This window comes from Lathyrus oleraceus, chromosome 5, assembly GCF_024323335.1.
Source record: "Lathyrus oleraceus cultivar Zhongwan6 chromosome 5, CAAS_Psat_ZW6_1.0, whole genome shotgun sequence".
NCBI classification, from domain to species: domain Eukaryota; kingdom Viridiplantae; phylum Streptophyta; class Magnoliopsida; order Fabales; family Fabaceae; genus Lathyrus; species Lathyrus oleraceus.
This window is the reverse complement of record NC_066583.1, coordinates 148,498,517-148,511,699: the sequence shown is the minus strand read 5'-3', so window position 1 is coordinate 148,511,699 and position 13,183 is coordinate 148,498,517. Positions and strand designations below refer to the sequence as shown.

The 13,183-nt window shown below is 36.2% G+C and overlaps 1 non-coding gene across 1 annotated transcript; it reads left to right on the top strand.

Annotated features, from left to right (window-relative positions):
* The first annotated feature begins 561 nt into the window (after window positions 1-561).
* LOC127089025 (small nucleolar RNA R71) lies at window positions 562-668 on the top strand. Its single transcript, XR_007790806.1, has one exon. It is a non-coding gene; the product is annotated as a small nucleolar RNA R71 (small nucleolar RNA).
* Window positions 669-13,183: the final 12,515 nt, after the last annotated feature.

The window sequence follows — 13,183 nt, the reverse complement described above, 5'->3', positions numbered from 1 at the left end:
TTATTGTTAGGTGTAGATGGGGTCGGCTTTTGATATCCAGGAGATATAACTAGGGCTTGATTGGGAGCTTGTCCTGGTGCGTATAAGGCATTATTACTCTTATATGAAAAATTAGGATGGTTCTTCCAGTTTGAGTTATAGGTATACGAGTAAGGATTTCCTTGTGCATAGTTCACCTGCTCTGCTTGGATTCCTGTTAGGAGTTGACAATCTGTAGAAGTGTGACCTTGGATTCCACAGACTTCGCAATTTTGAGTCACGGCAACCACGGTGGCTGGAGGTGATACATTTAAACTTTCAATTTTCTGGGCAAGAGCATCCACTTTTGCATTAACATGATCAAGGCTACTTATCTCGTACATGCCAGTTTTTGTTTGAGGTTTTTCTACCATTGTTCGGTCGCTTCCCCACTGATAATGGTTTTGGGCCATGCTTTCGATAAGTTGATAAGCGTCAGCGTAAGGTTTATCCATAAGTGCACCACCTGCGGCGGCGTCTATTGTTAATCTTGTGTTGTATAAGAGACCATTATAGAAGATATGGATTACTAACCAGTCCTCTAAACCATGGTGTGGACAAAGTCTCATCATGTCTTTGTATCTTTCCCATGCTTCGAAAAGAGACTCGTTATCTTTCTATTTAAATCCATTTATCTGGGCTCTTAACATAGCTGTTTTGCTTGGAGGAAAATATCGGGCAAGAAAGACTTTCTTCAACTCATTCCATGTGGTGACTGAGTTGGAAGGAAGAGACTGAAGCCATCTTCTAGCTTTATCTCTTAACGAGAAAGGAAAAAGACGAAGTCGAATTGCCTCTGAAGTGACACCATTAGCTTTAACAGTATCAATGTATTGAACAAATACGGATAAATGAAGGTTTGGATCCTCGGTAGGATTTCCAGAGAATTGATTATGTTGCACTGCCTGTAACAGCGAAGGTTTAAGTTCGAAGTTGTTTGCTTCGATTGCGGGTGGAGCAATACTCGAATGCGGCTCGCCTTGCGATGGAGCGGCGTAATCTCGAAGAGCACGAGCTGGTTCTGCCATCTCGGGTATCGGCGAAGGAAGAAGATTTTTGAGATCAGGAATTTCGATTGGCGGAAGATTGTTTGCAGCACGATACTCCCGAATTCGTCGTAAGACTCGGAGATATCGTTCAACGTCGTTGATTTGTAAGTAATACGCTTCGCCTTGTGAGCGAGTGTGTGGCATACAAATCAACGAAAAACAAGAAAAAAAAATTGCCTTAGTCTCTACAGCGTAACAGAAGAGTTACGATATCGACTAAATAAAAGATCCTGGCAACGGCGCCAAAAACTTGATCGCGACTTAATGAGTCTATTGGGGTATTAACTGCAAGTGCATAGTCTAATCGCGTAGTAATAAAAGATATCAATCCCACAGGGACTTATGAATCGATATACCGTTTTCTAAGGTTACTTCGTAAAGCTAAGGCGGATGATACTTTGATGATTAGGGGGAAAAGAAAAAACTAAAATAAGATCTAGATTAAATATCGAATAACGCGGATATCGGTATGTAGTTCGTCGTAATTAGGGAATCAAATCTTCGTTGGTTTCTTAGTTTTAAAATAAGTCCTTTATTCTGACTATATCTTTAAATAAATTTAAACCAACTTAGTTTTGATTCCTTTATTCCGCTTACTTTACATACCGATACCTAAGTTTATTTAGCCGGACATGCTAAACAAGCCTAAACAATAATTATGCTTAAATACAGCCATATCAGACAAACAGTATAGATAAACAACAGTACAGAGCATATATAAATTAAAACAATAAAATTAAAGAACCTGTAAAATTAATAGAAATCTTTATTATTCCTAGCTTCGATGCTTGAACACTCCACCACAGACCGGTTGAATTTGTTCTTCACAATCTTCGATCAGACAGTAAAATAAAGGCGAAGGAATAAAATACTATGATCTAACGTAAGGTTAGATCCAGTAAAAGTTACACAATAGTTTCTGGTGTAGAAACTATTGTGAGAAAATTAATTGAATGCTTTGAAAATTGACTGGAAAAGAAAAGGAAATAAAAATTGCTAGAAAAGTAGAGTGCTGGAAAATTAAAAAGCAGTAAAAATAATGCACGGTGCCGAAAACTGGAAAATTGAGAGAGAGCTGCAGGGTTCCACCATTGGTCCTATTTATACCACTCCATCAAGTGACCGTTTCTTCCAAAGTCCTTCGGTAGGTTTTGTCACACGTCAACTAGTCAAGCGAAGAAAAAGGTGAACGTGCCTCTGTTACGCGTCAAAGCCAAAAATATAGGAATGGGGTGTGACGCTCGTCACACCTTGTGTGGCGCTCGTAACACTTAGCAGGAGGGCGTGACGCTCGTCACACCTTGTGTGGCGATCGTCACAGTATTACAACGCCTCTCCTTGTAGTTGTGGGCTGGGCTTTAGTGGATTGCTTTTTATCCTCTTTTTGCACCTCCTTTTCTTTCTTTTTCACGTATGCTTCAAATAGTGTGACCTGAAATAAATAGAAGGAAAATACCAAGTAATATCGAATAATATGAAATAAATCGAATCAAATAATAATATAATTTAATTAAATCGAGTCCAAAAATGTGATATTATTTCATGTTATCAATATGATCAGGTCTACCCAAAAGGGCCTGCAGCAATGCCTCCTTCTTATCCAAGAGAACTTGAAGGTAACAACTGTGTCTCTCCCCATGAGTGGCCTCTTACTTGAGTTGATTGAATTCTTCTAGGTTCTTATGTGTTTTGTATTTCAGCCCTCTGATTTACTCAAACCTCTGATCAAGTTCACATTGATGTTAAGGCAAAGAAACCTCCAACCACTTAGCGCAAATATTTTCTTCTTTCAATTCCTTCCTGCCATCACTACGCCAAAAACTGGAATAGACAGCGCCCCTTAGAGGGCGCTTTATTACAAAAGCGCACTCTAAAGTGAAGAGAAAAAATAAGGAGCATACTATTGGAATAGACAGCGCACTTTAGAGGGCGCTTTTGTAACAAAGCGCACTCTAAAGTGAAGCGAAAAAATAATGAGGAAATGGAGGGACACCAATAGAGGACGCTTTATTGAAAGCGCCCTCTAAGGGTAACCTTAGAGGGCGCTTTTAAAAAAGCGCTCTCTATGTCCATGTACATTTCCAGTTTATAAGACGCTTTTGGAAAGCCTTAGAGAGCGCTTTTAGAAGCGCCCTCTTAGGCCCCCTTTAGAGGGCGCTTTTGTAACAAAGCGCCCTCTAAAGTGAAGCCAAAAAAAAATAATGAGGAAATGGAGGGACAATAATAGAGGGCGCTTTAGTGAAAGCGCCCTCTAAGGTTACCCTTAGAGGGCGCATTTAAAAAAGCGCTCTCTAAGTCCATGTACATTTCCAGTTTAGAAGGCGCTTTTGGAAAGCCTTAGAGAGCGCTTTCAGAAGCGCCCTCTTAGGCCCCCTTTAGAGGGCGCTTTTTTCACAAAAGCGCCTTCTAAGGTCCCCTTTAGTAAACATTAAAATTATAACATATACTGCATGTCTCTTTATTTTCCCTCTCTATAAGCTATTTCGTTTACGTAACTGGGTTTTCTCTCTACTGCGATTACTCTCTACTGCGATTACTCTCGTCCTGCGTTCGTTCTCCCTCCCTCACCGTCATCGTCGCCGTCGCCTTTTTCTGCTGCTGCGTTCACGTTCACGTCCACCGTCACTGTTCACTTTCTTCTCCATCGTTACCGTCACCTTGAAGGTATTTCTCTTCTCCATCGTTACCGTTCACTTTCTTCATGTGTTTGATTAGGGCATTTTCTAAACTTAGTTTTACATTTTGTGCATTATGTTGATTAATGTTGTTTAGGGCAAACTGAGTTTTTTATTTCTGATTGAAAACTGATATCATTTGAAGTGTGTTTGAGCTTGTGCTTGGAAGTTTGATGATTATGGATGCAAGTTTGTTCATGTTCCAAACACCATAAGTTTGCATTGGTCTTTTGCATGCAGTAGGTGTGTGTGAGTTTGTATTCAATAATGATAAAAAAAAAGAGTTTAGATTGTTGTAACATGAGAGAAATGGAAGGTATATGAATGTGTTCACGTATTGAATCATTGTCTTACTTGGGTCTTATTGAATCATTTCTATATTACAGATAAAATGGCTAACCAAGACGATACCCATGACGCGAATGGATCACGTAACAATGTTGAAAAAGAAATCAAACGAGGATTGACTGTTATGAAGTCAATCATTCGTGCAAGAGACAAGGGTGTAAAATTTGAAGTACATTGGAGTGCTGAAGACCAACTAATTGAGCCTAACGGTTCAATGTTGGCAAGTTACATTGGTTTCCTTGTTCGACAACATATTCCGATTACATGTGATAATTGGAGAAGTCCGGACTTGAAGGTTGGCAAAGAAAAAATATGGTCGGAGATACAGGTACTTAGCATATATTGTTATATGTTTTTTTTGTTGACTATTTGTTGACCATATATTGTTATAGTATTACTTTATAATAACACACTCCATGTGTATGTTTTTTAGAGATCCTTTCATATCGATGAAAGCCGGCAAAAATATTGTATTCAATTGGCCGGAAAAAGACTCCGAGGATTTCGATCCTTTTTGTCCAACAAATTTCTCAAGGATGAGGAAGGAAAATTTGTTGAAGGAGAACGACCAATGAAGTATGCCGAGATTATTTCAGCCGATGAATGGAATAACTTCGTCGCCAAACAAAGAAACGAAAAATTCCATGTAATGTCTATTAATTATGGTATTATACAATTGTTAATTGTTACTTGGTTCTAATATGCCTTAAACTTTTTTATCCAGGAAGTAAGCGACATAAATCGGAAAAGGGCATCAAAACCCGCGTATCCGTACAAAAAAGGGCGTACGGGATATGCACGGTTACAACAAAGAATTGTGAGTATATTCAAATGCTATGAGCTTATACATTGTCACAATATGTTATAATTGATGATCTTATAATCTAATTCAATGTGTAGCTAGCCGAGGAGAAAAGTGACACAACATCTCTTCCGGAGCACGTATTATGGAAGGCTGCTCGGGTTGGGAAGGATGGGGCTGTCGTTGAAGCGGTCCAAACTGTTTATGACGAATGTGTAAGTATATGTAACATTATTTCTTTAATTATATCGAAAATTTTGTTAGACATATAATTCATTTTTAATCTCCTCTAATAATATTTCAGGAGACTTTATCCCAAACCTTACCTTCAACCGAGGTCCAGAATTGCAGGAGCGTACTTAGTCGAGTACTAAATGTTCCTGAGTATTCCGGTCGTGTGAGGGGTAAGGGTTTTGGTGTGACTCCGTCGTCATTTTATAAAAAACCAAAAACAAAAAATCCTACCAACAAAGAGGTGATGGAGACCTTGGCGGAGTTAAGGGCACAAGTACTCCAACTGCAAAACGAGAATGCAAGGTATAGAGAGGAAAGGTGCGCCTCCGAGGCAAAAGATACTAGTGACCGAGCTAGTATCAATTGTCAACCGAAATTTCCCGAGGTAATTATATATGTTATTATGAAATTAAAATAGCACTTTTTTACTTGACACATATACACGTTAACAATAACATTTATTATTGGTTTAGGGCATTTCACCTTGTCAGCTGTATCTATCGTCACCAACTTATCGCATGGTTGGCAAGGGAAAAGTGCACAACACTTCGGGTGAATTACTTCACCATAATCCCCTCCCGGTGGGATATATGAAAGTTTCGGTTGACCTTGTATTAGATACTGACGCGCTTCTACCATTACCTGACGTTGTTTCAGAGACAACGTTGATGCGAGAAGCAGTCGGATCCTTTGTTGGATGGCCGTCAGATCTAATTTTCCCAGATGCCGAGGTATATATGTTCTAAATGATTATGAATCTTTAGTATTCACATTTCAATTCAGCTACAATTATGATATTTAATCAATCCTTATTACATGGTAATGTTAGACTCCTACAAGACCCACGCATAAAGCTGGTAAAGGTATTTCAAGACGCATCGAGTCGGTTGCATCTCTAAAAGAGGTACAAATATATATACCTATTGAATTATATACGCAACGATTCTGTTGCATCACAAAAAGTCATGATTTAATTTATATGAATTTTTAGGTTCCCGGTCGAAAGTTGAAAAAAGCTGGTAACGATATTCCTCCAACGACGTCCGGGACAAAATCTCAAATTATGATGCGTCTTGAGAAAATGGTAAATGAGTCCGATATTATGCACGGGGCCATTCGTAGTATAGATTTTGATGAAGGTGTTTTCGGAGCTGCTCATTTAGAAATAATTGCAAAGGAGGACATGCAACAACTTTTTGAACACGACGAATTGGGCATCGCTGTCATTCATACATACATATGGTACTCCGATCAATCTATAATTTACTTAGTTGAACAATTTATTTACACATTTCAATGAGTAGTCTAATGTTTATTATGTTTCTATTTAAGGTATATGTATGTAACATTGCTGCGGGGAACTGAATTGTGTAACCGTTTCAATTTTATTGCTGCTTCCCGTATCAACGCAACGTTAATAACGAAAAATCCAACATCCGTAAAGAATGATCTAGTCGATAGATTCATGGCGGCCGGCGATAATACTACACCCAGTTTGTATTTTTTACCGTTTAATTCTGGCAACGGGTTAGATTTTCTTTCTAATAATTTCATTCTAATCTATGTATATCTTTTACGTAGAAAATTTTCATTCATCTAAATTTTTGTTTTATTTTACAGTGGTCACTGGGTGTTGGTTGCTATGGATCTTTCGAGACTAATAGTGTATTATCTCGATTCGTTATCGGGTGATTGGAGTAAATATCCGAGTATGAAGAAGACGGTTGACGCGTAAGTGAAATTCCCCTAAATATTCGTGTGTATTTGTATATTTAATTATGTCTGTCAGATTGATCTCAATATACGTTTTTATTTTGTTAGGGCAATAATAAAATTTAGATCGAAAAAGAATTATCGCAATAGGAAGGACATTACCTGGATCAGAGTTCAGGTATATATTAAGTATCTTATTTTTGCTTATAATAGTGTTTGTTTTTTTGCTTATAATAGTGTTTGTAAGAAATTAACTATATATATATTGTTTGTTTTTCTGTGTAGTGTCCTCAGCAAAATAATTCGGTCGATTGCGGATTTTTTGTATTGAGATTTATGAGAGATATCATTGCGTTGAATCGTATAGACATCCCAAAAATGGTATGGAATAATAACTTAGGGTTTATTTTAATATTATCGGATATTTCATCTAATTTGTTACTAAATCATGAATATGTTTTATTCTCTTAATTGTAGTACTTTGAGGAATACAAATCTTACTCAAGAGCTCATTTGGATGAAATGAAGGATGAATTGTGTCAATTCATTGTTGATCAAAGAATCATATAGCTAGGTTGTATATTGTTGTACATATATGTATGGAATGTTTTTGTTGTATGCTGTTGTTGTATATATGTTGTATATTGTTGTTGTACTTTTACTAAATCATGAATATGTTGTTGTATATTGTTGATCAAAGAATCATATATTATGTTGTATATATGGAGGATTAATGTTGTATATAAATGGATTCATGTTGTATATATCAATGGATTAATGGTGTATAACGTTGGATTAAAGGATGAAATCAATATGAATTTTACACTTCTGCAGCATGCGAACAGGTTACCAATTAAATATCCACTGTTTTTCAAACAAATTTTTTTAAAATAACTAACACTTTAGAGGGCGCTTTCTGTAGGAAGCGCCCTCTAAACATTTTACATTGACAACTTTAGAGGGCGCTTTGTCCAGAAAGCACCCTCTAAACACTTTACATTGACAACTTTAGAGGGTGCTTAACACTTTAGAGGGCGCTTTCTGTAGGAAGCGTCCTCTAAACATTTTACATTGACAACTTTAGAGGGCGCTTTGTCCAGAAAGCGCCCTCTAAACACTTTACATTGACAACTTTAGAGGGCGCTTTTTCCAGAAAGCGCCCTCTAAACACTTTACATTTACAACTTTAGAGGGCGCTTTTTCCAGAAAGCGCCCTCTAAGGTGTCCCTTTATGGACCACTCCAGAGGGCGCTTTTTTCTGAAAGCGCACTATAATGTGGCCCTTAAAGGGCCACTTTAGACAGTGCTTTCTCCAGGAAAACAAAGCGCTGTCTTTACCTATGCCAACGCCACTTTAGAGGGCGCTTAAAAGCGCTGTTATAGGCCAAAATAAGCGCCCTCTTTTCCCTTATTTGGCGTAGTGCATCTTCTAATTGATCTTGGAGCCCCTTGAGTTGGTCTTGGAAATTGATCTCCATCTTGCATGCTTGATACTGTGCATCATTGAGCTATTTCTTCTTGGTGTCTAGGTTGTCAAAAGTCCCCTTCAGAGCTTCACATATCTTCCTCCTCTTGCTCTTCTCCACTTGAACCTCTTCCTCTGCTTGGAGTGCTTTTTCTATTTTCTAATCATAGTTGAGCTTCAAATTTTCCTTTTCCCTTGTGACTTTACCAAGGTTAGATCGGAGATTAGAATTCTCTTTCTCTAGGACCTTGATAGTTCCTTAAGCGCATCTTCTTCAGGAACAAATGCAATAGGAGACATGGTTGGCTTAAAACTCATGGAGGGTTCCCATGGATACGAGATCTTGACAATCTTGGCCCTTAATTCTACCTAATATGTGTACGACTTCAATGTGACACAAATATGTTTGCCTAACTCTTTCTTCCCAACACGACGCATTTTTCCCCAAGCACGATGTATCCTCTTCATTATATCAGAATCCTTAACCCCTTCGGCTACGATAAACTCTTATAACAGCTTGTCTTAAGGCTTTTCTTTTAACGGATAACCCAACTGATAAAGTGAAAGAACGAGATTGTAATTGATCACACCACCTCTAAAACTATCAAGAGGAACATTCTGGAAGTCCCCACAACTGTAAATAGGCTCGACCCCATCATAGTCACGATAATACCAAACAATATCATCAACCTCCAAAGACATCAGCCTCTGAGACCACTTTAATGCTCCAATGTTGTCAGCAAAAGGTCATTTTCTTGGCAAGTGAGTCAGAATCCACTTGTAAAGCAAAGGAATACAACTATTAATCGTCCCACCCCTTTTATGGTTTCTCCAATGGAAAGAAAAGAATACATCAGTTAAAAGAGTGGGCATTGGATTTCTGGAGACGAAAGTAGTAATAATGACTTTGTCAATGAATCCTGCAATGTTCGAAAAAGGCATCAAACCATAAATAATGAGAGAAAACACAACATACAAGGCATCCTAGCTTCCACTACTAGCAAACAAAGTGGCCTTCTCGAACAGGGACTTCGAAGGAAAACCTCTGACGTTACCCTTAACACAAAGATTAGACTCAATCACATCCTTCTTGAGATAAAGAGCTTAAGAAATCACAACAACCTCTGGAAAATCATAAGTACCCATGTAGGGAACCTGATCTCTGGCTATAATACATATAATATGAGCAAACTCCTCTAGAGTAGGAGCTAAAAGAAAATCCTGAAATGTAAAACAATGCAGTGTAGGGTCGTAGAACTGAGCAAAAGTAAGGATCAACCCTAGATCTATCTTGGTCAACAAAACACCCAAAAAACTTCCATATGCCTTCTTGAAAATATCTCTCTGTTCACCAATCAAGAGGGAACCAAGCTTCTTCATCTCATCGAACTTAGACTCTCTGAGTTTGTACTGATATGCGTTTCTTCGGTCAGACTTCTCCATTATTGTATGAACTACCTTGAGTGGCAAACTGATGATTCTCTGATGATGCACATGCTAAAAATTAATTTTAATATGATGTAATGATAATGCAAGCATAATGGATTCACAAGTTCCACACATTTTGGATAAACTACAAATACTGCTCTGCATAGGTTTAAAAGTCTAACATGAACACCCAAACACCTCATCGCCACAACACGCAACCATTGTTTTACTTTATTACACCACATGAACCATTACTTCGTTTCCAAAACGATTCAATGTCTTATTTCGGGCAATCATACCATCCACAAACCACCCAACCACAATGATCCAACTACAACAACATGGATACCAAACTCAATTACGGCAGCCGTTGGCCGCAACTCCCTCAACTATTGGGGAGAAATGATGATAAATTTGTCAAATACCGCAGGACCTTCTACCAAACCTTCACACCAGTCACCATTGCATCATGTCAGCACTCAAAGACCCTAAACACCTCAGGAAAATCGTGGGAGACCTCAAAGGTAAACTAACGCATCTGGATGTGGAACAGATTGACGTTTCAATCGGACGGATCATTAATTTTCTTATCAATTGTTATGTATTTTAACTTTATATCATAATATTAATAATTATTTTTTATTTACCTAATCATTTTATTTATTTCATCCTTATATAAGTATAACATATAATATATTTTTTAAAAATAATAATATTCAAAGCATACGCCATATACAACACATACACTTCATATCATAAAATATGCGCCAATTACATTAGTTTCTTATACATGCATGTGTCAATGCTATTGACGCATAAATTCAATATCAAGATGCATGCGTCAGTCCAACAGACGCATACTTTAGAGGATGCATGAAAAGTGATTATATTGATAAATAACTTGAAATAGTGATTAGTTAAAAATTTTAATTAAAAAATTCGGTTATTTTAAAAAACAATTCTTCATCTTAAGCAATTATTATCTTTGTTTTTAATTTATTTTTTCATAATTTTAATAAAAAATAATTTTATATAAAAATTATTAAAAAAATTCATTCAAAATTATATAATTTTTTAATATTTATAAAAGTGACAAAACTACATATAATTAAAAACAGAACAGTAATACTGACAATCTATGCAATCACATCACATGCCTAACTGACAAGGTTTTGAAATTCTGTAGTTTCTCGAAAGTAGTACAACTAAAATGATCTGAATTGCGCATTAAAGTGTTGTTGATAAGCCACATTACACTCCCCCACACAGGACCCTTAATAAATGATTTTAATATCCATGGTTGGCCGTAGAGCACCACCGTCAATTCTTCCAGTAATATTCTCCGGAATTCATTTTTTCTTTTTGATACCAGTCCTATAATTGCATGCAAGTAAAATAAATAAACAAGCTCATGAGAAAGCAACATTTTTGCATTGGACCGCTATAAATGTGGAGACAAGCCGGGTAGTAAATTGCATTAACTCGGAGAGTAGTTGAGTAGTACTACTATAATAATATTAAAAATGGATTCCTTCTGTCTTATAAAAAAAAGTGTTCTATTTAAGCAATTTTTTTAAAAAAATAGATATTTTAATTTTAATGATAAAATTAATATTATTTACTATAATATTCTTATTAATTATAGTTAATAGAATAGTTGAATTAAATGAAAATTATTAAATAAGAATGTAATAGTAAAAAATTAGTAATAAATATTACATTGCTATTATAAAGAGACAATTATTTTGAGATATGAAAATGTGCAAATAAGACATTTTTTATGAGACGGAAGAAGTAGTATTTACTATCTTTTTGAGTCATTGACCCATTAGCTATACCGAAAACTAGAAATTTTCAATCTCAATAATTACAAATTCTTGAAAATTCCTGAAAAAGTATTCTAAATTTTTTTAGAAAAATGTGTTCCATTCTTAAACCAAAATTAGGTGTATTTTGATGGCGAATGATCATTTTAGTGTATCTTGATGACAAATGATCTTGAATGGATGATATTGATTTTCAATATGGTGGTGCGGAATGGACCTGCAAGATTAACACTTTAACGTCAGAGTTAGTTCAAAATTCAAGATGAGTGTAGTAAAAGTGAATATCAGAATAGCGTACATTGAGTATTCGTTATGAAAGCTTTTATATGTTTGGTCATTTGGAGTTGATTAGGCATTGGCTTTTGTGTGTTTGGTCGGTCCAAAATAGTTGCCCCCAAGACTTACCGAACAGTTATTTGTCGGGGAAGTCTTAACATTTGTACCTGACCTCTGAGGATGTTGTCGCTTTGGGTTAGAAGTGGAAACATATTGGATCAGTTGCAAAAGTAGTGAGGAGCAGGTGCATTAAATGTTTTCCCATCATCGGAACGTTTGGTTGCTCCTTCCCGACATTGGCTTGAAGTGACTAATTAGGGCTATGAATGACAAAACGGGTCAAGCCAATCAGGCCAACCCATTTGACCCACCATTTTTTGACGGGTCGAACCAAGGTTTTCGGCTCAATGCCTTAAGTTGGCCCGCCCTGCCTAACCCGCTTAAAAAACAAGGTTGGCTGGCTAAGGGCAAGTTTTGTCCGCATGCTTTTTGATACAATTTTTTTACTTAGAATGAAAAACTCGAAATGCGTTAAGGAGCATAATCCACTATTTTTTTCTCTTTAATGATAATAAAAAATAAATGTCCCCTCTTCTTATATAAATATAATCCTATTACATCCTTCTAAAATTAGATTTTTTTTTTCATTTGTTGTCGTGTCGATCCCTCCACTCCACTGTCATTCTATTAAATCATCCAAGTCATCACGTTTATTTTGTTCTTCTTCCTCTCCATAGACACACACATTTAAGGTAAGCTTCAACTCAATCTTTCGATTTTTGATATTACATGACAAATACTTGAACACGTCAATGAACTTTGTAGAGATGACATATTTATAAACTAGTTTTAGATTTATTACAGGTCTAGTATTGTATATTTATACTATCATGATCTCAAGAAAAACTTCATAAAAAACCTCAATTATTTTCCTCTTTAGGATATGACTATGCCTTTGAAGTTTCTGCATCTTTACGTGTTAATGTTTGAATATTACATTGATTATTAATCTTCATATGCCTAACTTTCCTCCAATAGATTGATTATTGGTCTTTTACTGGCAAAAAGTTGTTATGTATCTCTCAAAGGATGAGTTTTTTTATTTATAAAAATAATGTGTTCCAAAATATTAACATAGCCCTTGTAAATAGAATTTATTTGTGTATAAAATATTATCTTTTTAAAATTATAAGTTAGCACCCATTAACCTAGACCACTCTTTTATTGTTTTTTCTTTCTATTTTTGACTCATATTTTGTTATTTATTTTCTTGATTGGAAGTTCATTTCAAATTTTCCTAATTTCCCATTATGCGTTGTTAAAAATATCTTTCGTCAGCCTCTTTGGTA